General features: G+C 38.0%; 1 long non-coding RNA gene across 3 annotated transcripts; it reads left to right on the top strand.

Annotated features, from left to right (window-relative positions):
• Nucleotides 1-392: 392 nt before the first annotated feature.
• Gm41232 lies at nucleotides 393-11,713 on the top strand. Of its 3 annotated transcripts, none has more exons than XR_874905.1 (3): nucleotides 393-605; nucleotides 6,341-6,761; nucleotides 11,610-11,713. It is a non-coding gene; the product is annotated as a predicted gene, 41232 (long non-coding RNA). The 3 variants fall into 3 exon arrangements; XR_874906.1 differs by lacking the exon at nucleotides 393-605 and adding an exon at nucleotides 1,607-1,894; XR_874907.1 differs by lacking the exon at nucleotides 393-605 and adding an exon at nucleotides 1,607-1,894 and having other exon boundaries at nucleotides 6,394-6,761.
• Nucleotides 11,714-24,053: the final 12,340 nt, after the last annotated feature.

Raw genomic sequence — 24,053 nt, forward strand, 5'->3', positions numbered from 1 at the left:
GAACCCTTAGGCCCCTCACAAAAGCCCAGGCAGGGAGTTTCTCCCACACAGGCAATCAACTCAGGAAAACATTGCCCAGAAGTGGCTCTCATGTTCCTGACTTTACTGTCTGTTATGGTTTGTATATGCTTGGCCCAGGGAGTGGCACTATTTGGAGGTATAGCCTTGTTGGTGTAGGCATGTCACTGTGGGGGTGGGCTTTAAGACTCTCATCCTAGCTACCTGGAAGCCAGTGTTCTGTTAGCAGCCTTCAGATGAAGATGTAGAACTCTCAGCTCCTCCTGCACTGTGCCTGCCTGGATGCTGCCATTTTCCTACCTTGATAACAGACTGAACCTCTGAACCTGTAAGTCAGCCCCAATTAAATGTTGTCCTTATAAGAGTTGCCTTGATCATGGTGTCTGTTCACAGCAGTAAAACCTTAACTAAGACACCATCCATCTGTTGTCTGCTCCTGATTTCAGTGCTGATATGCTGGGCTTTATCATCATGTCCCTGCCTGCCTCCAGAGGAGTGAGAAGTGAAATGAAAACTGAAGGATGTTTTGGGAAAACTGAGAAACTATGTAAAACCAAACCACACACATCCAGTTTCCTCTCATGATGGTATTTTCACTCTTTTTCTCCCTTCATTGATTCTTTTGCTTAAATCACCAACTCCACTTTTTTATTGGATATTTTCTTTATACATTTCAAATGTTATCAGCCCTTCCCAGTCCCCCCCCCAGGAACCCCCTATCCCATCTCCCTCCCTCTACTTCTATGAGGGTGCTTACCCCACCTACCCACTCCCCCCTCACCACCCTGGCATTCCTCTACACTAGGACATAGAGCCTTCACAGGACCAAGGGCCTCTCCTCCCATTGATGCCCCACAAGTCCATCCTCTGCTAAGTATACAGCTGGAGCCATGGGTCCTTCCAGGTGTATTCTTTGGTTGGTGGTTAAGTTCCTGGGAGCACGGGGGTGTCTGGTTGGTTGGTTGATATTGTTTTTTTTTTTTCTGTAGGGTTGCAAACCCCTTCAGCTCCTTCAGTCCTTTTCCTATGTCCTCCATTGGAGTCCTGGTGCTGCGAGCATCCACCTCTCTACTTGTTAGGCTCTGGCAGAGTCTCTCTGGACACAGCTGTATCAGGCTCCTGTCAGCAAGCTCCATCTCACGCACAGAAACCAAACCCAGACACCATTGTGGATGCCAAGAGAAGCTTGCTGACAGCTTCACTTTTAAAGGGCAGTTTTAGGTTCATAGAAAAACGAAGGAGAAAGTACAGAGGGTTTCCCCGCAATTCTGTTCTGCCTCTCAAAGTTCCATTATTGTCTTCCCATATTACGGTGGGTTTTTTTTTACAGTTGATGAACTGACTTCCACACATCATGATCACCATAATCCAGTGATTATATCTTGATTATATCTTAAGGGTTTGGACAAATTTATAGTAGCATATTTCCATGGAATCATGCCATAGAGATGAACTGGGATGACTTAAACATTCGGTGTGCTTTGATTTTGTCCTCAGTCTCTGCCATCCCTGGTTGGCATCCTTACCATATCCACACTTCTGCATCATGCCTCAGAGTGAACACCATGACATAGTTTTCCAGACTGACCCCACTCACTTAGTGAAGTGGATTTAACATTCCTCCACTTCTTTTCATACCTCGGTCCCCAAGTCTCTACTTTTACTGCTAAAGACATCTCACCAAGATCACCACCGCATTCTACAGTGGCACGGCGGAACTTTGGATCCTATGCCTCACAAGGAACCTAACTGTAACTTAGAACCCATTGATCCAGCTTTTCTCACCCCTCCCTCCTCCTTTACTGTTTCCTTGGCTCTGGTAACCACCATTCTACCCTCATGAGATAAACATTGTCAGGATCCACGTAGGAATGATGTATGTATGTCATTTGCTGTTGTTGTGCATTTCTTGTTTCATGTAATGATTCACAACTCTATATATAGTGTTTTAAATGACAGGATTTGATTATTTCTTATGATTGAATGAATGTTTTCCTTGTGTATTTAACAGATAGTGGACACTTAGGTCATTGGCATGTATCTATCTAAATGTATATAAATTTATACATTTATATATAATATGCATATATAAATACATATTATTTATTAGCATTTATAGTTATGTACATTTTAGTGTATAATAAATGTATATATAATTATATGTAATGATATAATTGTTTTATATATAATTATGTATTATGTTGTATATAATTATATATTATATATTATGTTTGTGTTACATATTATATATTTATAATATATATTTACATATTATATAATACAACATGCATGACAAATAAAACATATAATATAATATATCATATATCATATCATATTTCATATATCACATGTCATATATCATATCATATATCATATGCCATGTGTCATGTGTTATATAGAATATATGATATATGATATGTAATCATATATCATATATAATATATAATAATTATATGCAACATAATACATAATTATATATAAAACAATTATATCATTACATAAATTATATACATTTATTATATTATAAATAATATTTATAACATATTTATAACATGTTACTTTAATATAGTATATTAATATATTTATTATTTGCATATAATGTCATATATAATATTATATTAATATATAAAATATAGATGTATATGATTATAAATAATAGTGGTTTTGCATCAATATTTATAAGGGAAATTGGTCCGAGGTTCTCTTTCTTTGTTGGGTCTTTGTGTGATTTAGATATCAGAGTAACTGTGGCTTCATAGAACAAATTGGGTAGAGTACCTTCTAATTTTATTTTGTGGAATAGTTTGAGGATTGGTCTTAGATCTTCTTTGAAGGTCTAGTCGAACACTGCCCTAAACCCATCTGGTCCTGGACTTTTTTGGTTGAGAGACTATTAATGACTGTTTCTATTTCTTTAGGGAATATGGGGCTGTTCAGATCATTAATCTGGTCCTGATTTAACTTTGGTACCTGGTATCTGTCTAGGAAATTGTCCATTTCATCCAGATTTTCCAGTTTTGTTAGTATAAGCTTTTGTAGTAGGATCTGATGATTTTTTTTAAAATTTCCTCGGCTTCTGTTGATATGTCTCCCTTTTCATTTCTGATTTTATTAGTTTGGATACTGTCTCTGTGCCCTCTAGTTAGTTTGGCTAAGGGCTTATATATTTTGTTGATTTTCTCAAAGAACCAGCTCCTGGTTTGGTTGATTCTTTGTAGAGTTATTTTTGTTTCCACTTGGTTGATTTCAGCCTTGACTTTGAGTATTTCCTGCCATCTACTCCTCTTGGGTGAATTTGCTTCTTTTTGTTCTAGGGCTTTCAGATGTGCTGTCAAGCTGCTAGTGTATGCTCTCTCCAGTTTCTTTTGGAGGCACTCAGAGCTATGATTTTTTCTCTTAGGACTGCTTTCACTGTGTCCAATAAGTTTGGATATGTTGTGTCTTTATTTTCATTAAACTCTAAAAAGTCTTTCATTTCTTTCTTTATTTCTTCCTTGACTAAGGTATCATTGAGTAGAGTGTTGTTCAGCTTCCACGTGTATGTGGGTTTTCTATTGTTTATTTTGTTATTGAAGATCAGCCTTAGTTCATGATGATCTGATAGGATGCATGGGATTTTTTCGATCTTCTTGTACCTGTTGAGGCCTGTTTGGTGACTGATTATATGGTCAGTTTTGGAGATGATACCATGAGGTGCTGAGAAGAAGGTATATTCTTTTGTTTTAGGATAAAATATTCTATAGATATCTGTTAAACCCATTTGTTTCATAACTTCTGTTAGTTTCACTGTGTCTCTATTTAGTTTCTGTTTCCATGATCTGTCCATTGCTGAGAGTGGGGTGTTCAAGTCTCCCACTATTATTGTGTGGGGTGCAATGTGTGCTTTGAGCATTACTAAAGTTTCTTTTTATAAATGTGGGTGCCTTTGCATTTGGAGCACAGATACTCAGAATAGAGTTCTTCTTGGTAGATTTTTCCTTTGATGAGTGTAAAGTGTCCTTCCTTATCTTTTTTGAAAACTTTAGGTTAGAAGTTGATTTTATTCAACATTAGAATGGCTACTCCAGCTTGTTTCTTGGGCCCATTTGTTTGGAGAATTGTTTTCCAGCCTTTTACTCGAGTGTCTGTCTTTGAAACTGACGTGGGTTTCCTGTATACAGCAAAATGTTGGGTCCTGATTATGTATCCAGTCTGTTAGTCTATGTCTTTTTATTTGGGAATTGAGTCCATTGATATTAAGAGATATTAACGAAAAAGATTTTTGCTTCCTGTTGTTTTTGTTGTTAGAGGTGGAAATTTTTTTTTGTTTGTTTGTTAAAAGAAGACCATTTTCTTGCTTTTTCTAGGGTGTAGTTTCCCTCCTTGTGTTGGAGTTTTCTATTTATTATCCTTTGAAGGGCTGGATTTGTGGAGAAATATTGTGTAGATTTGTTTTTGTCATGGAATATCTTGGTTTCTCCATGTATGGTTATTGAGAGTTTTGCTGGGTATAGTAGCCTGGGCTGGCATTTGTGTTCTCTTAGGGTCTGTGTGACATCTGCCCAGGATCTTCTGGATTTCATAGTTTCTGGTGAGAAGTCTGATATGATTCTTATAAGTCTGCCTTTATATCTTACTTGACTTTTTCCCTTTACTGCTTTTAATATTCTTTCTTTGTTTTGTGCATTTAGTGTTTTGATTATTATGTTACAGGAGAAATGTCTTTTCTGATCCAATCTCTTTGGTGTTTGTAGGCTTCTTGTATGTTCATGGGCATCTCTTTCTTTAGGTTAGGGAAGTTTTCTTCTATACTTTCCTAGGTTTTATATCTCTAGAGTTGTCTCCCTTTGTGATTTCTTTATTGTTTCTACTTCCGTTTTTAGATCCTGGATAGATTTGTTCAATTCTTTCATTTGTTTGGTCGTGTTTTCCTGCATTTCTTTAAGTGATTTTTGTGTTTCCTCTGTAAAGGCTTCTACCTGTTTACCTGTGTTCTCTTGTAACTCTTTAAAGGACTTTTGTGTTTTCTCTTAAAGACTTCTACCTGTTTACCTGTATTCTTCTGTAATTCTTTAAGGGATTTATTTATGTCCTTCTTAAAATCCTCTATCCGCAACATGAAAAATTCTTAGGCAAATGGTTGGAACTAGAAAATATCATCCTGAGTGAGGTAACCCAATCACAAAAGAACACAGGTGGTATGCACTCAGTGATAAGTGGATATTAGGCCACAAGCTTGGTATACCCAAGATACAATTCACAAACCACATGAAACTCAAGAAGAAGAAAGAGCAAAGTATGGATACTTCAATCCTTCTTAGAAGGGGAAGCAAAATAACTATGGAAGGAGTTACAGAGACAAAGTGTGGAGCAGAGACTGAAAGAATGACCATCCAGAGACTGTCCCACCTGGGGATCCATCCCATAGACAACCACCAAACCCAGACACATTTGTGAATGCCAACAGGTGTTTGCTGTCAGAAGCCTGTTATAACTGTATCCTGAGAGGCTCCACCAATGCCTGACAAATACAGAGGTGGATGCTTACAGCCTACCTTTGGATTGAGCACAGGGTCCACAATGAAGGAGCTAGAGAAACGACCCACAGAGCTAAAGGGGTTTGCAGTCCCATAGGAAGAACAACAATACGAACTAACCAGTACCCACCCCCACCCCCCACCCCGAGCTCTCAGGGACTAAATCACCAACCAAAGAGTACACATGCAAGGACTCCAGCTGCATATGTAGCAGAGTATAGCGTAGTTGATCATCAATGGGAGGAGAGGCCCTTGGTCCTGTGAACGCTGTATGCCCCAGTGTAGGGGGGTGCCAGGGCCAGGAAGCAGGAGTGGGTGGGTTAGTGAGCAGGGGGAGAGGGAGGGGATAGGGGGTTTTTGGAGGGAATACCAGGAAAGGGGATAATATTTGAGATGTAAATAAAGAACATATCTAATAAAAATTATAAATAATTAACACATATTTATATATTATACAATCTTTTATATATTATTTCATATATATGAAATTCATATATTATAAATATATAATATATATTATCATGTACAACTATATATATATAATGCTACAATAGACATGGAAATATATATATTCAAATTTTCTTTGAGTTTTCTTAAAAAGCTTTTTAAACATTTTGCTAATTCTTTCTTCTATTTGATCTATTCTGGTTTTGATGACATCATTAGATTTCTTTTTTTGTTTTTTGTTTTTTCAGCTTAATGTTTATGTTTAAATTTTAAAAGTTCATCTGATATCTCTGTTGTTTCTCTGGTGGTTAAATATTTTATATCTGTCTCCTCAAAACTTATGATATTCTCTTTACCAGCTATACAATTGATAGAGGATTGGTGTCTTGCTCACTTGTTCTTCCCTCACCAGAGATGAGGATTGCAGTAGATGGAATCTGACACAGAGACTCACAACTGAACAATGTTCAGAGAGTGAAAGAATTTGGAGCACTCAGTCCTAAATGGGATGCTGGCTTTCTCAAACCTCTTTCCTCAAGGCCCATGATCGTGTGCAGAGAAACAGGCAGAAAGATTATAAGAGCAAGAGGTGCTGATGACTTCAAAAAGCAGCATCTTCCAGACAGGATAGGAATGAAACACTCACGAATCCACAGAGACTGACAGCATGCAAGAGACCTGCAAAGGTTTAAGCTAGACAAGATACCATCCCTGAGGAAGGGAAGTGGATACTCTTAATCAAGAAGCTATTTGTAATTGAATCCTACTGCGAAAAGGAAGGTCAGTTTCTCCAGGGGAATGTCATGGGGTACATCAAGTATACCAAAGTATTCGAATACAGATTCTCTCTCTCTCTCTCTCTCTCTCTCTCTCTCTCTCTCTCTCTCTCTCTCTCTCTGTGTGTGTGTGTGTGTATGAGAGAGAGAGAGAGAGAGAGAGTTGGAGGGCTTTTTATTTGGTTTGGTTTTGGTGTTCTTGGTCTTATTGGGTTTTGTTGTTGTTGCTTGTTTGTTTGGATTTTCATTTTCATTTTTTTTCTTTCTGTTTTTGTTGTATTGAAGAAATGGGGATGGTAAGAGAATAAATAGGAACATAATATGTTGTGGACAGGAAGATAGAAAGTGTATGGGAGGAGAGGAGGAAGGACCACGCTATGGTCAAAATATAGTGTATGAACAAAATTTTAAATTAAGAGAAAACAAAAAGAGCTGCTTACACTCTCCATCTATGAGTTTACTCATATTGGTTACTGTAAAATTAGCTCCTGGTTTGTTACGTTGAATGTCAGGTGATATTGTGTTGGACTTGATGCTTATTAGTGTAGAATATCTGGACACATCATGGACAATTTTAGCATTCTGGCTTTCTTTGTCAGTCTTTCTAGAAATTGCAAGTAGACTCAGATTTTTTTTCCTGATTTCTCTGAATCCCCAGGTCTTTTGCCATTTGAACACTAGATGGTACTCTAAATCCAGGCTCTCTCTTCAGGAGACTTAAGTGTGCTATTGCTGTTTCAACACTAGTTGCCATCCAAGCTCAGATTTGTCCGAAATTCACAGTTGATTTGCTGTTAAGCATAAAACAGGTGTATATTGGAAAGGGTAGCCTCTCTCTACAAGATGTCATTTGTCCAGTAAGCCCAAAAGCTCTCTCCTCCACTCACCTACGATTAGCTACCCACTGGGCATTTCTGTTTAGGGACAGAGAAAGAAGCAAAACCATTGGGATTTCATCATTTGACTTAATTTGATTCAATTTTCTTCTGTCAAGAAAGACCCTTACTACCTCTGTGTTGTGATGCCTGGGGGTGGAGGAGGACTGAGGTGGGCAGTGATGGTGACCACCAGTGATGTATTACTATGTCACATCTCTAGTCCATGGCCTGATGAGATTAGCATAGCACTGGGGTAAGCCGAAGGCCCACCGAACTGTGAGCTGCTCACTGCTCCATACATTCAAGGTTTAAAACCCTTAGATCAGCCACAAGTGATACTTACTGAGATTTAATAGACTATAAGAACCTCACTTCTCCTAATGTCATTGGAGCTATTCAATGCCTCTATCTACTGGCATTATTCCAGACATGGGGTCCTTATGACTGAATACTATCCTTTTCCTTTCTTATGCAGCCTGTGTCTGAGCTGTGCTTTGTTGCTAAATCTAAGTGCATTTAGGCCCCACTGCAACTGACAGTGATGAAGGCCTAACTAGGAGCCTATCCCACTGTGGTCTAGTTTCTACCCTGGTGCTGGGTAAGATCTGGAGGTTTTGATTGTGAGAACTAGCCTTGGGATAATTGTATTGCTCCAAGCTGGAGAACAGATGGTAAGGGCAGCCCTTATAGAACAAGGCAGAGACTAGACAGGTTTTTATCTGAGACACATAGCTTCAGGGATCTCTGGATTCCAGAGTGAACGATGCCATCTACTCACTCCAAGGCTGGCATTAATGCAAGAAAAGTACCAGTTAGTCTGACCAGACACATATGTCTACCTGGCTCCAGAGCATGTTTAGAGGCTTCATTTGTGACTTCTGGTTTGGGAAAGGAACTCTTGTTTCTACTCAAACTTGTGTCTCTCTATGGCAGGCCCAACACTGGTCTCCAAGGCAAAATCCTGTGCTAAGTGCCATGCATAGACTTCTCCAATGGAAAGATAGGGGAAGGGTGAATATTCCCTTGCTACTAGTTTAGCAGTTTCTGAGGGTCAAACCATAGGTACTGACAGGTTGAGAGGGATTCTGAAGCTCCTACTGACTCTGGATTACACTAGATTATATCCATGCATTTCAAGTCTGAAGTCTTCTAGGTCTTTTGCCTCTACCAAGTTCAAGGCCTCTCTCTCCAAGCTTCACTGGCTTAGTGCTGAACAAGTAGATCAGACAATGCCACTCCTTTTTAATATACCTTTTCTTACACTGGTACATTAATGCCATATATCCTGGTCCTTCATCTGGCATTCTTTTAACTCTCGGTATGGTCACTTGCGAATAGATGTTAGAATTGCTGTGTCTGTGATATCCATCCTATTACTACTATTTGGAGATTAGAAAACATGGCATGTCACGCATATTTCCCATTAGTAAATCTTTGTTGTTGTTGTTTGCACACTGCTAATGGATCTTGGAATATACATCTTTTAAAATTATATTTATTTATGTGTGTGTGTGTGTGTGTGTGTGTGTGTGTGTGGTACCATTCACATATGTGGAAATTAAAGGACAATTTGGGGTAGGATCAGCTTTCTCCTTCTACCATGTGTGTCCCCAAGAATTGAATGCTGATCATCATGTTTGTCAACATGTGACCTTACCCACTGATCCCCCATCTATTTATATATACCTTTATGAGTTTCAGTATTCTATGTGTAAGCAGAGACAAAAGGTTTTGAGTTAATGTTTTCATGTTCACTGTATGTTTAGAGTGATAACTGGACCATGAAAACAAAAGATCTCCTAGTCTAGCACATATCCACTGGGTAAAATAGAGAACACACACACACAAACATACATACACACATGCACAAACACACACACACACACACACACACACACACACACACACACACATTTTACATTAGGAACTGGCTTGGAGTCATTCACTTTAGTCATTCACTAGTTTGTAGTTTGATGTGACACTTCTTAAATAAATAGAAAGTGATACCAATGCCACTGTCAGTTTTCTTTCCATTGATGTGGGAGGCACAGACATCCTTGTGCTCACCGATAAGCATAAGCAGAACTATAATGTTAAACACATGAGATTGTCTCTTCAAAGAGAGAGATGTATAATCTGTTTTCCATTCTGAAGGCTGAGTGTGGGAATGGTAGTGATTTATAGCATGGGGACCTCTGTGTGGCAGAGACCACATCATATCCTGCCTAAGACTTTTATCATGAACTTTTTTCTTTCTATAATCAATCTATAGATCCCATTCTTATGGAAGATGTTATATGCACATTACAAGTAGTTTTAATGTAGTCATGTCTTAAGCTTCATTGCACACATGGGATTGAGTTAATTATCACCAGGAAAACTTTTTTTTAACCAAACTGTGCTGTGCTTAAATTGGCCTAAAATAAACTACTTAAGGTCATACTTTTGAAGTGTGAACCAGTACCAACTACTGAGTTGTGTTGAACTCGACTACATTCTTATCTCCCACAGATCATTACTCTGTGGCCTTGGTGATCACAGAGACCCCTCAACATTGATAGGGCTAAATCTGACTAGAAATATATTTATTTAAGAAAATGCCAGTTTCTGTATCAATGTGTCTTCCTATAAATTAATAGAGGGAAAATAAGAAACAAATGAAATTATATATGTAAAAGATTTTTTCCCTGTAGTTCAAAAGGAAAAAGCCCACAATTTCCTGTCAGTCAATCGAAATCAACATTACTACAGTGTTTAGGATACACAGGAGCTATAAAAAGTTGTCAGCAACACTGGAAAATAGGAAAGCCTACTTCAATGACATATGAATAAAGAGTTATATAAAGATAAGCTGAAATGAAAATATGCTATTTAAAAGGAGAAGAATGTGATAAGGAAGAATCAAACAGGAAACCAATTTACATTTTTAACGGTCCAAAAAAAAAAAAAAAGAAAAAAAAAGAAAAAGAAAAAAACAAAAACCAAAAACTTGTAAAGCTGTTATCATACTAAAAGAATAGGAAAAATGGAACCTGAAAATAAAACACTGTAGTCCTGGGAAGGGTGAAGTGGGAGGAGGAACAGGAACATTTGAATAGAAAGAGACAGTTAAAAGAGTCTGAGGAATCAGACTTTCCTATTACTAGAGGCAGAGTAAAGACATAGCTGCAGGCCTTTGAGAAAATGAGCCACAGTGGAAAATGAGCCAAGCCACACTTGACTCATTCAAGTCATCTTCCATTGGAGGGAGCGACAGAAATGAATTCAGTTTCATAAATGCTCACTAAGAGTATCCCCACCCTCCTTTCCTTTGTTTAATACCTAGGCCATATGACTGAGAAGTGAGACACATCTAAGAATACAAGGACAGTGAAGGTCTTAGATTTATTAAAACTCATTAATATTAATAGCAGTTAAGCTTTATTAGGTAATCATTTTCTCCCAGTGTTTGATGGGAATTATCTTAACTCACCTCTCTTCATTACAATGAATACGCTGAGACTTGAAGGTATTAAACATTTTCTCAAAGGTTTTTTTCATTTTAATGTCATTTATCATCATATACTAATTATATGTAATAATAATTCACTATGACATTTTCATACATACTCTTCAAGATTTTATAGCTAATAAACGTCGTGATGGAATTTAAACTTGTAGTTTCCTAATTATACTAATTGTTTTCCTTGCTAGCTTTAAAACATATTAAATTTAGATGTGTTAATTGTAGAGTGTTGTCAAATCCTGGTAGAAGTGGTTTTCTTTTATATTGACTGGTTTGTTAGGGAGATGGTTGCCTTCATTGCATAATTCATGTAGTGTCTGTTGAAATAGGCCTTGTCTTATAGCTAGCAAAGGAAGGACTATGGTTTCTAGCACTGATTGATCATAGTTAATGTGTGCATGACACTTGGCAGGTACTAGATTCTTTTCCAAGCAGTTCATACACATTAGCATCCTTTTCTATTTTGTAGGTGACACACAAATTACCGGAGATCCAGTACCTCATGAAGGTCATTTGACCCCCAATGACAGAACATGGATTTGGCATTAACGTCTGTGTTTCCAGTAAAATGATCAGAACACTAAGAGATATTTTTCCCTTTACAAATTTGGAATTGTGAAGCCAAAAAATTTACTGTTTTGTAAGAACTTGAGAACTTATTATATTTTAAGATATTATGTTGAAAATCAATGTCATTGATTTGTCCCTTAAGAAAATAATAATCTATCTAGACAAGGAAGTATTGTGTCTTATGAAGCAATATATATATGTGTGTGTGTGTGTGTGTATTCATCAAGCATATAACTATATCAAATATCATTTTTTATGAAAATACAAAAGATGGTGTCAACATGTAGGAAGAGACAAATGCATTACAATGTTGAGATATATCTACACAAGTAGTTCTGTATGTTTTCTTTTTCTTGTTTGTGTTTTTCAAATTTAATAACTTATCCTCCAAATTACTATGAAGTTATACATGTAATATGTAAGCATCCATGAGAAACATAATGTGTAACAATATTAAAATAAGAAATAACGTTTATCCCTGAATGTTCTACCAATGAATATTTCTTAAGTTTTTTCTTTCTGATCTGTTCAATAAGTCTGTGCAAAATAGGTAATTCTCAACGAAATAGAATTGGATACCATACATGAAGTTATTCAGAGCCTGCTAATACCCTATTTGTTTCATGGGCATTCTTTTGGCTTGCTTCAACTTCTCTGTGGTTGACTCAGGTTGCAAATATGATTTATGATGTTAGAGCTCTTACTACATCCAGCTACACTGAGATATCTCAAGGGTTTATAAATTTCATACATCCAATTTAACTCTAGCCTATTTATATAATCTTTGCTATTGGGAACATGAAGGTATTTGCACACACATGGGAAACCAGAAATGTTAAGCACATAGGATTGTTATTTTAAAGAAAAGGATATACAACTTGTTTTTTCAACAAGCTGGTGGTCTGTGTTACCTGTAGGACTGGGCTATATCAAGCTTCTGTCACCAGAACCAAAGGTGATCAATAGTCTATATGAGCCTGACAATATCTGTATCCAGGGCCTCCCTCAACCTAATCTCCTATAACCAGGACCAGGAGTAGCTAACAGTTTTATGACCTCTCTGCTCTCTGTGTGACTGAAACCAGGCCAGGTCCTTCCCTGCTAATGCAGATAGACTGTCTCTACCACCCATCTTCTTGGAAGAAATGACATATACATGGAGTGTCACTGTCATCATGCTTTCGTGTGCACCAGGGAATGTATTACATCAGGGAACTTGCTTTAGAATTATACTGGGTTTACATATTCTGGTAATAAGCTTCCTGGTGTCAGACTCCCTGAAGTTTGAGCCAGTTTGATGATGTCAATCTGAAGTGAGTTTTCATCCTAACCTCACAGTTTGTTTTCCTGTCTGATGCCTGCAGGGACCCTTTCACTTTGCCTTATAAAGCCTTAGCCAGTTTTTCTCATGATGAAAATAATTGATTCAAGAAGATATTTAATGTTTCATATTTATGTTTTTAAAATACACATTAAGTATTAAAACTGTAGGAAAATGGTTGACGGAAAGTGTGGGAAGCCGCCCTCACATTTGCCATTACAAGATGGCGCTGACAGCTGTGTTCTAAGTGGTAAACATAATCTGCACACGTGCAGGGGCAGTTTTCCCGCCATGTGTTCTGCCTTTCTCGTGATGACAACTGGGCCGATGGGCTGCAGCCAATCAGGGAGTAATACGTCCTAGGCGGAGGATAATTCTCCTTAAAAGGGACGGGGTTTTGCCATTCTTTTTCTCTCTCTTGTTCTTGCTTTCTCTCTCTTGCTTTCTTGTTCTTGTTCTTTTTCTCTCTCTCTTGCTTTCTCTCTCTTGCTTTCTTGTTCTTGTTCTTTTTCTTGCTTTCCTTTTGCTCTCTTGCTCTCTTGCTCTCTGGCTCCTGAAAATGTAAGCAATAAAGTTTTGCCGCAGAAGATTCCGGTTTGTTGCGTTCTTCCTGGCCGGTCGCGAGAACGCGGGTAAGAGTTGGTGCCGTAACCCGAGACGAGAAGACCCGGGACGAGAAGACCTGGGACGAGAAGACCTGGGACGAGAAAACCCGAGAGGAGAAAACCTGGGACAAGAAAACCTTTGCCTTATAAAGCCTTAGCCAGTTTTTCTCATGATGAAAATAATTGATTCAAGAAGATATTTAATGTTTCATATTTATGTTTTTAAAATACACATTAAGTATTAAAACTGTAGGAAAATGGTTGACGGAAAGTATATATTATTTCTTGTGAGTAATTTCTTTAGGTAAGAGTGATTGCTAAGCATTTGAGTTAAGTTTAATGTTATTTAACGCATATTTATTAGTGTTTTCTAGATGTCATGAATAATACTAAAGGGAGAAAAATGCATTGTTTGGTAGATTTTTAATGCATTTTTTCATATGAATAGGAACAGATGAATGTATATGTATGAATATTCTAAACAGGAATATTTTGAACCTACCTTTAATCATAGACTAATAGGCTTTGGCTGGTTCTTCTTTTTCTCCTGGTCACCATCTAGCTGATTGGAACTAACTGTCTAGAGGATGTCCATCCTAATGCACAGTGTGATCGCACAGCTTAGCATTACACAGAAGTCTTTAGATAGAGAATCATGCACACTCAGCTTGAGAGACAGTAGTACAGTGGAAAATTCCACTGTAATCACAACTAATACTCAAAACAATTGACGTTCATATTGTGAGGGATCTGCACCGCAGAGTTTAAGAGTAAGGAAATCAGCTTAGCTTCATCCTATCATAAGACAGGATAAAATGAAGGCACTGAGATTTGGATTGATGTCTTTAACCTCAAGGGCCAATTTGGCCATTTAGAAGGAAAAGAGAGGTAAGTAAAAGAACAGAGTAAAAACAGTAATCTTGGGATGGGGATAGGGTAACAGTTATTTAAAGTACCAATCATTTAAGAATTGAAGGATTAGGTAATCATTAGGGACTGAAAATGCAAAGGTAAGCAACCATTAGGTTTCTAGACCCAGGGGCGTGAATAAGCTTCTACTTAGTAGAGACATTTTAGACTACATGTTTCCTTACCCATGATTCCTTTTGAGACTAGAACTTGCTAATTAAAGGTGGGATACTTCTTTGGAGGTGCCTTGAAAACTGTCAACCTTCAGAGTTCTTGCAAGCAAAATTAAAATAGAAATTTGTTCTACTTACTAACTAGGATGCAACTTCCTTAAAATAAAAAAAAATTAATACTTGTTATACAGTTTGAAGATTTCCAAATGAATTATATAATTAAAAAGATTCTTTAGAAATTTTTAGAAGCAAGACCATCACAAGGATAAAGCCACCTGGGTTACGCATGATCTGTCAAGAGAGAAAGAAAGAAAACAAACAAAAAAGACAGGGAAGAAGGAAGAAAGGAAGAGAAAGGGGGAGGGAGAAGGAAGTGAGAGGAAAGAAAGGAAAGACAAAATAATCTTCCAGAAATAGTCTTTATGGGGTTTTTCCCCCCCAGTACTTTCTCCCAGATTTGTCTTCCAAACAAGATGTAGATCCTTTTAAAAATAGAGCAATGGAAGTGGGTCAGGAGGCCAAGATAGAAATTTTCAGACAAGGTTAGCTCCTTACAAGTGTTTTCCTGCAGAGGGACAAGGCCAGAACTGACTGCGTTATTTCCTGCACATATGCTAAGTTAGTTATTCCTCACAGTGTGAATCATGCTCTTAAACCCTCATGATCTCCTAATGGGCCTTCTTTGTTTGTGATGATAGCATTTACACCTTTGGCTTCCATTTCAGTATATTTAATAAGATCCTCACCCTAAATTCATTTGTAGGGTTTTTCTAGTCTGTTTCCAACCTACCCACTGTATTGGAATAGCTAGGGTATGGATGCTATGTAATCTGTAATGCAGATCTCTTTCATATTTGTCTTCTTTGTAAGTTCTTTACTAGTCTACTACATCCAAATCTAGATGGCACATACGTTTGAACCAGTATGCTCCGGACAGATCATGTATGTGCTGTTTGCTCTTCCCTGTCACATCCCATGCTCGTGCGCCTGCAGTACTTTCCCTATGATACCCCATCCTTCTCTATTTGTTTATCGGTTCTATTACCCTAGAGCCCATCTCTTCCAGGAAATAGGCAAGCTGCTAAAACAGAATTAACATCCCTCTTCTTCATAGTTCCACATGACATGTTTTGAGCATCTTTATTCTCTTTCACATTTTTTTCCCTTCCCTCCACAAAATTCAATTTCACTTAAAAAGCCCAAATTCTTTATAAGAAACTAATGTGGCTGCAGTGGTCCCCAGTGAGCCATGCCCTCGTACAACCCATTATCCTTTGAGTGCAGTGGAAGCTGTGACCTCCTGAGCAATAGAATCTGGCAAAGATGAAAAATGGTTACTCGATAATTACATAATATTCCAGCATAGCTGACTGCTGGCTTTGAAGAGGCAGGTAGCATGCTAGGAAGGGATGTAGAAAATTTCATTCTGGAAAGGCCTTTGGATGACCTCCAAAAGCTGAACGTGGAGCATGGCTGTCCGAGACTAACAAGAAAATGGAGATCTCTTTCCAGCAAGTGCAAGGGCAGTCATGTCATTGGAACTTAAGAAAGAATGCACTTGCTCATGTTAAGGTTGTAGCCTTGTGAGCCTACAGTCCTGAACTATATACCCGTCGAATTAATTATTAATTAAGTAAATCCCTACAGTGGGTTCGCTATCCACCTCAATGGTTTACTTTCCCAAATGAAAGACATACACACTGCCTTTAGTGTTAATATGCTTAAACAGTGCAATATCTGGGCCACTTCCTAATCTCTGTGCAGTTAATCCACCTCCTGCCGGTAATCCCAAATTAAAACCTACTAAACTATATTCTATTTTGAATGCTCTGGGCCCAGAATGATGCCCAACTGTACTGTCCTTAGGGCCGCACTCTCCTGAGCTCCTTCACATACTCTCTGTCCTGCATTCTTCTCAGACATAGTGGATCTCTCCTCCACACTCTCCAGGCCTGGCGAATCTCTGTCTCTCTTTTCCTCCTCCTCCTCCTCCTCCTCCTCCTCCTCCTCCTCCTCCTCCTCCTCCTCCTCCTCCTTCTCCTCCTCCTCCGCCCAAGCCCAGGGGTCCTAAGGTCCCACCTCTGTCTGCCATGCTCAGCCATTGGCTGCTGGTATCTTTATTTACCAATCAGAATTAATAAGGGGTAGTTCCCAGAAGCTTCATGCAGACACTCATGTAACCAGTTTGGGGGACCCAAATTAACATTAGGATACAAGCAGCATTAGGCCAAACCCATTAACCCACCTAATTTATGTCTGAATTCCTGACCCACAGAAGCAATGAATCAGCTAAGATAAGACACACATTGTTTTAAGCCACTAAGTTTGTGTTGGCTCGTTACACAGAAACAGAAAAGAACATTACATCATGTATCACTTTGAACTGCTTACTAAGGCTCTTGCTCCTCTTCATCTCATATCTTTGAACATGCAGATCTTTCTGCCTGGACTGTTGGGTCCAGTCTTCATCTATGCTTCCTAGGGTTTGTTTTTTGTTAACTTGAAACAAGCAAGAGCTATATTGGAAGCATAGTCTTAATCAAGAAAATGCTCCCTGCCCTCACAAGACTGACCTATGGGTGAGCTCATGCTGAATTTTCTTGGTTGACTATTGATGTCAGAGGGCCCAGTTGACTGTGAGTGGTATCAGCCCTTGGCTGGTGCTCCTGGGGGCTATAAGAAAGCAGGCTAAGAAAACCAATTTACTGTATTCTTCACATCTGTTTTTGCCTCCAGATTCCTGCCTCGAGTTCTTGCCCTGACTTTCATGCATGATAACTACAAGGTGAAAACTGAAATAAACCCCTTCCTACCCAAATTGGTTTTGTACATGGTATTGTATTATGAGAATAGAAACCCTAACTAAGAGACCATCCTTTCTTTGGTTTGGTGTTTCACAATTTAAGTGACTTTTTAATTGACTTTCCAGCAGTTTTTCTGTCTAGCTTTTCTCATGGTGATGTCCCCCTGTCTCATTATGGGTTTGAAGAAAATATATTTCTTTCATGACATTCATATATTATAAGGTACTTATTAGTCTAATTATTTCTAAATAATCAACTAGAATATACAATTGCTTGGAGCTAGAAAGTACATACCTGTATAGTTGTTAGTATATGTCAGCATCAGTCTGACATACAGTGTATTACCATGTACTGGTAGGATGAATAAATAACCAACCAACCAAAGACCACAAGGAGTGTTTACAGAAATGGTAATGAGTTTTAGTTTAAGCTGGAGATACACAGGCTTCAGTGAATTTTCCAGGACTCTCACTCTGGTTCATAAAGTTGATACTTATATATGGGGAGACACAGTTAAGATATATTATTTTGGGAGCAGAATCAATGGGCATGTTTGCATAGAGAAAGACAGATAGGTGGGGAAGGAGATGGGTTGGCAGTAAACGATGTTGAAGAAGAAGAAATGGTAGAAAACACAATCCATGAGAGTCAGAGACTGATTTTCAAGGAGAAAATAGCAGCAAGTAAAGTGATTTTCAGGTTTCTAACTAGAGTCCCCTAGTGTCTTAAGAATATTCCATCCCCTCCAATTCAGAGTTTCTGCACTATGCAGAGATATTTGTGTCTCTAACTCTTCAACTATAATGTGAGTTATGTGAGTTATTTTTAGCACTACTATTTGGCCCAGGCTGAGCCCACAAATACAAAGGAAGCTTAGGATTGCCTTTTTTTTTTTTAACTTAAGGGGAATGTTAAGATACCTTTCTAAATCATAAACTGTTTTGGGCAAAGAGAGAAACATAGTCATTTTCTTTTTGAGCCTCGCCTGTAATCCATAAGCAAACACATGATGCTGTTCAAACACCCACTGCATTTATTCATAAGAAATCTAGATAAATGACTATTCTGATATTTATTCTGTTTGTATGAAATGTTGAATACTAAAGTGTCTTTCCTGATGTGTGTACCCTGTAGCATATGTTGATGTGCCCCCAATTCCCTAATACATGTAACTTTATAGCTATAGCTAATTATACACAAAGAGCTTTTCCTTTCTTGATCCAAACAGACCAATATTTCAATGCAAGGGACCTAAGACATTGAGATATTTAGACATTGAGGTATTTTTAAAAATCATACTCAATGTAATTTCTTGCACAATCAGGTTTACTTAATCTGAATCAGTTTAAGAATGTCATCTTCTTGGGCATTCAAATGCATCTAAAATTAGATGGCATATTAATTTCAACATTTTGGTTGCTATTTAATACATCAAGAGAAAAAAGACTTAGATTAATAGTCTGATTAATTCTCTCCTTTATTAAGATAAATGCTTCAGTATTTCCAGATGAACACGTTGCCATGAAGTGATACTGTGTAAAATTACTTTTGATGATTTTTGGTGATATTCTACATTTTGGGTCTTTCATTACCAGGAGCTTATAATGAATGAAAGTTACAGATTAAGGAGTATGCTTTTCAGTCTCCTCCCATTGCATGGACAGAGTGCTCACTGCTGAGAGGACATCAGTGGTTCACTGACATTTGACTGATGGCCTTAATTTGGTTTTGTGCTCAATGATGATGCCAACAGTTTTGGAACAATATCTACCCAAAGAAACCACTAAAATTGTTGTTCCACCTATTATCCTGGAGCTCGTGACTCTAGCTGCATATGTATCAGAAGATGGCCTAGTCGGCCATTAGTAGAAAGAGAGGCCCATTGGCTATGCAAACTTTATATGCCCCAGTACAGGGGAACGCCAGGGCCAAAAAGTGGGAGTGGATGGGTAGGGGAGTGGGGGGGAGGGTATGGGGGACTTTTGGGATAGCATTGGAAATGTAAATGAGGAAAATACCTAATAAAAAATATTTAAAAAGAAAAAAAAAGAAACCACTAAAATGTATGATTATGCCAGTCATGAGATTTTTGAGGCCAAACAAATCCATGGGTGTAAACAGCTACAGTGCCACTTGTTTATTGAGTTGAGGAGGTTCAAGCCAATCTTTAGTAAAAAGATACACAACAGAACGAAATACCTCATCCCGTTTCTCTTAAACATATCTACACTGGACATTGAATTCCCAATGGTTAATAAATGAATTCCCATTGGTATTTTTTTTTCTGATTTTCTCACATTTCTCTGTAGTTAATGGCACAAAACTTTTAATGTCTTTTTAATGTCAAATTATTATTTATTATCTTGACAATCACTGCTCACTAAATATATTTCTTAGAGTTACTTGTAGCTAATAAATTGCACTGCGACCATTCTATTGAAGGATTTACAGTTGTGTTTCCTTAAGTCAATTTTTGTTCTTAACATGTGATACAGCATGATAACATGCTGATAGAAGATTCTTATAAAATATTAAGCATCTACTAGAGTCAAAATTGCTTTTCACAATAATTTACATTAGCTGAATACCCACTGTGAGTATTGTATTGTATTACACATTACAGCAGTGTGGAGTGTTGAGGAGACAAACTTATAACATTACAAGTGGCTGGCAGTGTTGCAAAGGTAAAAATGAGAGTTAGTACAAAAAGACAAAAATAATTTAGCACAATGGAAAACATAGAATAAAATACATACTCCTTCACACTTGAATACTAATTTCACTTAGAAATTTAATCAGATTTTAGTCCTTATTTTTCTAAATAAAGATAAATCCAGTTTAGCTTCTCAGTCATTGGGAATATTCAGACAGCTTTCTATATCAATAAGCAATTTATTGAAAAATTCACTTTACTAAAATTAATGCCAGCAAGGCAGAAAGGTTTAAACAGGTATTTTTTTATTGAATATTTTCTTTATTTACATTTCAAATGTTTTCTCCTTTCCAGGTTTCCTTTTCAGAAACCCCCTATCCTCTATGAAGGTGCTCCCCCACCCACCCACTTCCATCTTCCTGCCCTGGCGTTTCCCTCCACTGGGGCATCAAACACCCTCAGGCCCAAGGGTCTCTTCTCCCACTGATGCCAACAAGGCCATCCTCTGCTACATATGTGGCCGGAGCTATGGGTCCCTTCATGCGTACTCTTTGGTTGGTGGTCCTGTCCCAGGAGCTCCAGGGTGTTTGGCCAGTTGACACTGTTGCTCCCTCCATGGGACTACAAACCTCCTCAGGTCCTTCAGTAACAGGTATGTTTTGACATAAAATATAATGTTGTTAAAAAAAAAAGAACTCCTTTAGGAAAACAGTAGCAGATATAAATGAGTTCACAGAATGATTCTACCAAATATTCAGAGAAAATTTAAAACACAAAAAGTAATGGATATATTCAAATTAATTTATGAGGAAAAACAACATTAGTATATAACCAGATAGGTATAGCAAACACATGAAATTATAAGTAAATATTTCATCCAAGTGTTCATATTTTTAAAATGAAATATTAGAGTAGACTCTAACACTACCAATAATTTACTATGTCTATGATAGATTTATACATGTTATTTCATATGTGTGCATGTTTGGATGTGTACCAAATGTGCCCTTGGTGCCTGAGGAAGTATCAGAGTAGGATATTTTATACCCTTGAACTGGAGTTATGGATGGTTATAAACTACCATGTGAATGCATGGATGCTAACATGAGTCCTCTGGGAAAAAAGAAAAAGCAAGTGTTTTAAACCACTGAGTTAGAATTCATATGCTGAGATTCTAACTCCTAAACTGAAGGTTATCTTGAGATGAGGCTCAGGAGTTCATTACATTCTGCTGAGTTCCTGAGGGTAAGATGCTGATCTGACTTCTTAGTGTCCTTAGGTGAAGAGCTACTGGAGTGTGCTCTTCAGCTCTCAACAAGAGGGAGTGTGGCTGTCCACAAAAGAGAAAGGAGGTTTCACTTTAAAGTAAGTCAGCTGGTACCTTGGTTGTGGCAGCCTAGTCTCAGGTGTGTGGGCCGCTCAGTGTGTAGTGTTTTGTTATTTTAGCCAAGTACACTAATCGGGGTTTCAGTACAAGGAAGCAAGGTTCTGTTAAAACAAAAATACCTAAGACATGTGGAGATGACTCTTGGAATTGGTAACAGACTGCAGCTCTAGGAGTTTTTGAGGCAAATGCTACAATAAGCTGGGATTGCTGTGAAGAGATCGTTCATAGAGACAGGAATGTTAAAGGAGTTTCTGGAGAGAGTCAAAGTAAAGAGATGAAAGCAACGAGTATCAATGCCACTGTTTAGGATGTAGAAATGAAAGACTATTGGATTAGATATTGGATAGAAAAAAGGAACAGGTTACTGAAACCCAGAAGAAAGCATCCATTTGCTCTTGGGTGCTTACTGTAAAGTTTGAGAGTTGAAGAAAGGATTCCTAAGCACAAACTCTATAAGCATCCTCACAGTGAAGGGGTGGGGGAGTGCTTTCTCTCAGTAGGACACTAGGACAGCTACTGGGCTGATAGGAGCATCATGGACATATGAAGCTCATGGACAGCCATCTCTGTAGAAGCTGGGCACACACCTATGGTTACTCCAGTGGAAGCCCTGGCCATTTGAATGCTAGGCGACTGAGGAGTGAGTGAAGGGACGTCTTCTTTTTTGGATTCTACAGGCTGAGACCACGGAGCTATTTGGCTACAAATGTATGCTTGTCTTTAAAGAATGCCCCAGTACAGGGGAACGCCAGGGTCAAAAGGGGGAGTGGGTGGGTAGGGGAGTGGGGGTGGGGTGGGTATGGGGGACTTTTGGTATAGCATTGGAAATGTAAATGAGCTAAATACCTAATTAAAAAATGGAAAAAAAAGAATGGGGGGAATCACACATTTGAAGTGTACAATTGTTTCCTCAGGTCAGGGTCACCACAGAGAGCCATGTGGGCATCTGTATTATCTTCCCAGAGGACAGGGTTGGTGAAGATGAAATTGTCATGGCAGTGAGGCTGGTGTTCAGAATATTGCACAAAAATGGGTGATATTAGTTTCCTTAGTAAGATGACTTCCCTGTTTTCTATTGCCTTTTTTATTTCCTAGTTGTTTATGCTCTGTTGGAATGGTATTATCTGTTCTCTCCCTACACAATCATTCAAATTAGAAAGCACAAATACTGAAGCTCTAATCCTCAATAGGATTGTGTTTTGTTATAGAGTCTTAGTTTAAATAATTAAGCCTAAGTAATGTCACAAGGCAGGTCTTTGATTGCCTGAGAGTGGGACCTTGCGAAAAACAACAGAGCTCGCTCCCTCTCTCTCTCTCTCTCTCTCTTCCTCTCTCTCTCTCTCTGCAAAGTTGTATGGGTCAACTTCTATAGTATTTTGTTAATGTCTGTATGAGCAAATTTTACCATGTCTAGGTAGAAGACTTAATGTATAAGTATGGCTCAAAATTAGAAACTATACTACAATAAAAATTAAACAAATTAGAGTATCTAAGGAGAAAAATATGCTTACTTTCATTGCTGGTTAAGAAATTCACTTTCTATTTATCAGAAAATTTATGGCTCGATGTTAGCTAATTAATGCTATAAACAAAAAGTTCTCAAGCCAATCTCTTACTTAAAAAGCCTTTCCTATTTTGGTCAGAACAGAGCAAAGATGACTTTTGCATCTATTAGTGTACAGTGCTATGTTGACCATATCAGTCAAGTAAGTCAAGGAATAGATGATTAGACAAATGAGAAAAGTAAGCATAGTTGTAAATCTCTGTTTACAGATGCTATGGTGGCACAGGCTTTCTACTTCTTGATAAACACCATGACCAAGATCAACTTTGGGAAGAAAAGGTTTATTTCGGTTCACAGTTCTACATAAGAGTCCACCACTGAGGGAAGTCAGGGCAGGAACTCAAACACCTGCAGACGGGACATGATGCAGAGGCCATGATGGAGTGCTGCTTATTGGTTTGCTCCACATGGTTTGCTCAATCTGCTTTCTTATAGCACTCAGGACCAGCAGCCCAGAGGTGACATCATCTGTAGTGAGCTAGGCCCTCCTACATCAATCATCAATTAAGAAAAAGAAACACAGGTTTGCATACAAGCCAAACTGGTGAGGTCATTTTTAGCAACTCAGGGTCCCTCTTCTAAAACTACTTTAGCTTGAGTCAAGTTAACATAAAATGTGCCAGTACATATGATGACACATGAAGAAACCACACTGAAGCTGCTATTAGCTTAAAAGGGAAAAGAAGATAGAGAATCATCAATAGTATACATGCTTCAACAAATATGAGGAAGAAGATATGATGAAAGATGAAAATATGGCCTTCGGTCCCACTTAAAGTTACTCAACATAATGAGCTCCTCAAGATGACATCATAGCATGTTTTTTTTCTTCTTATGATGTTGGTGTTTGAACCTATGAGTACGTATTCAATAACTGAATTTCACCTCCAGTATCCACTGGCTTTCTTATTTATTTTTAACTTATAC

The sequence above is a fragment of the Mus musculus genome, chromosome 14, assembly GCF_000001635.26.
Source record: "Mus musculus strain C57BL/6J chromosome 14, GRCm38.p6 C57BL/6J".
Taxonomy (NCBI): domain Eukaryota; kingdom Metazoa; phylum Chordata; class Mammalia; order Rodentia; family Muridae; genus Mus; species Mus musculus.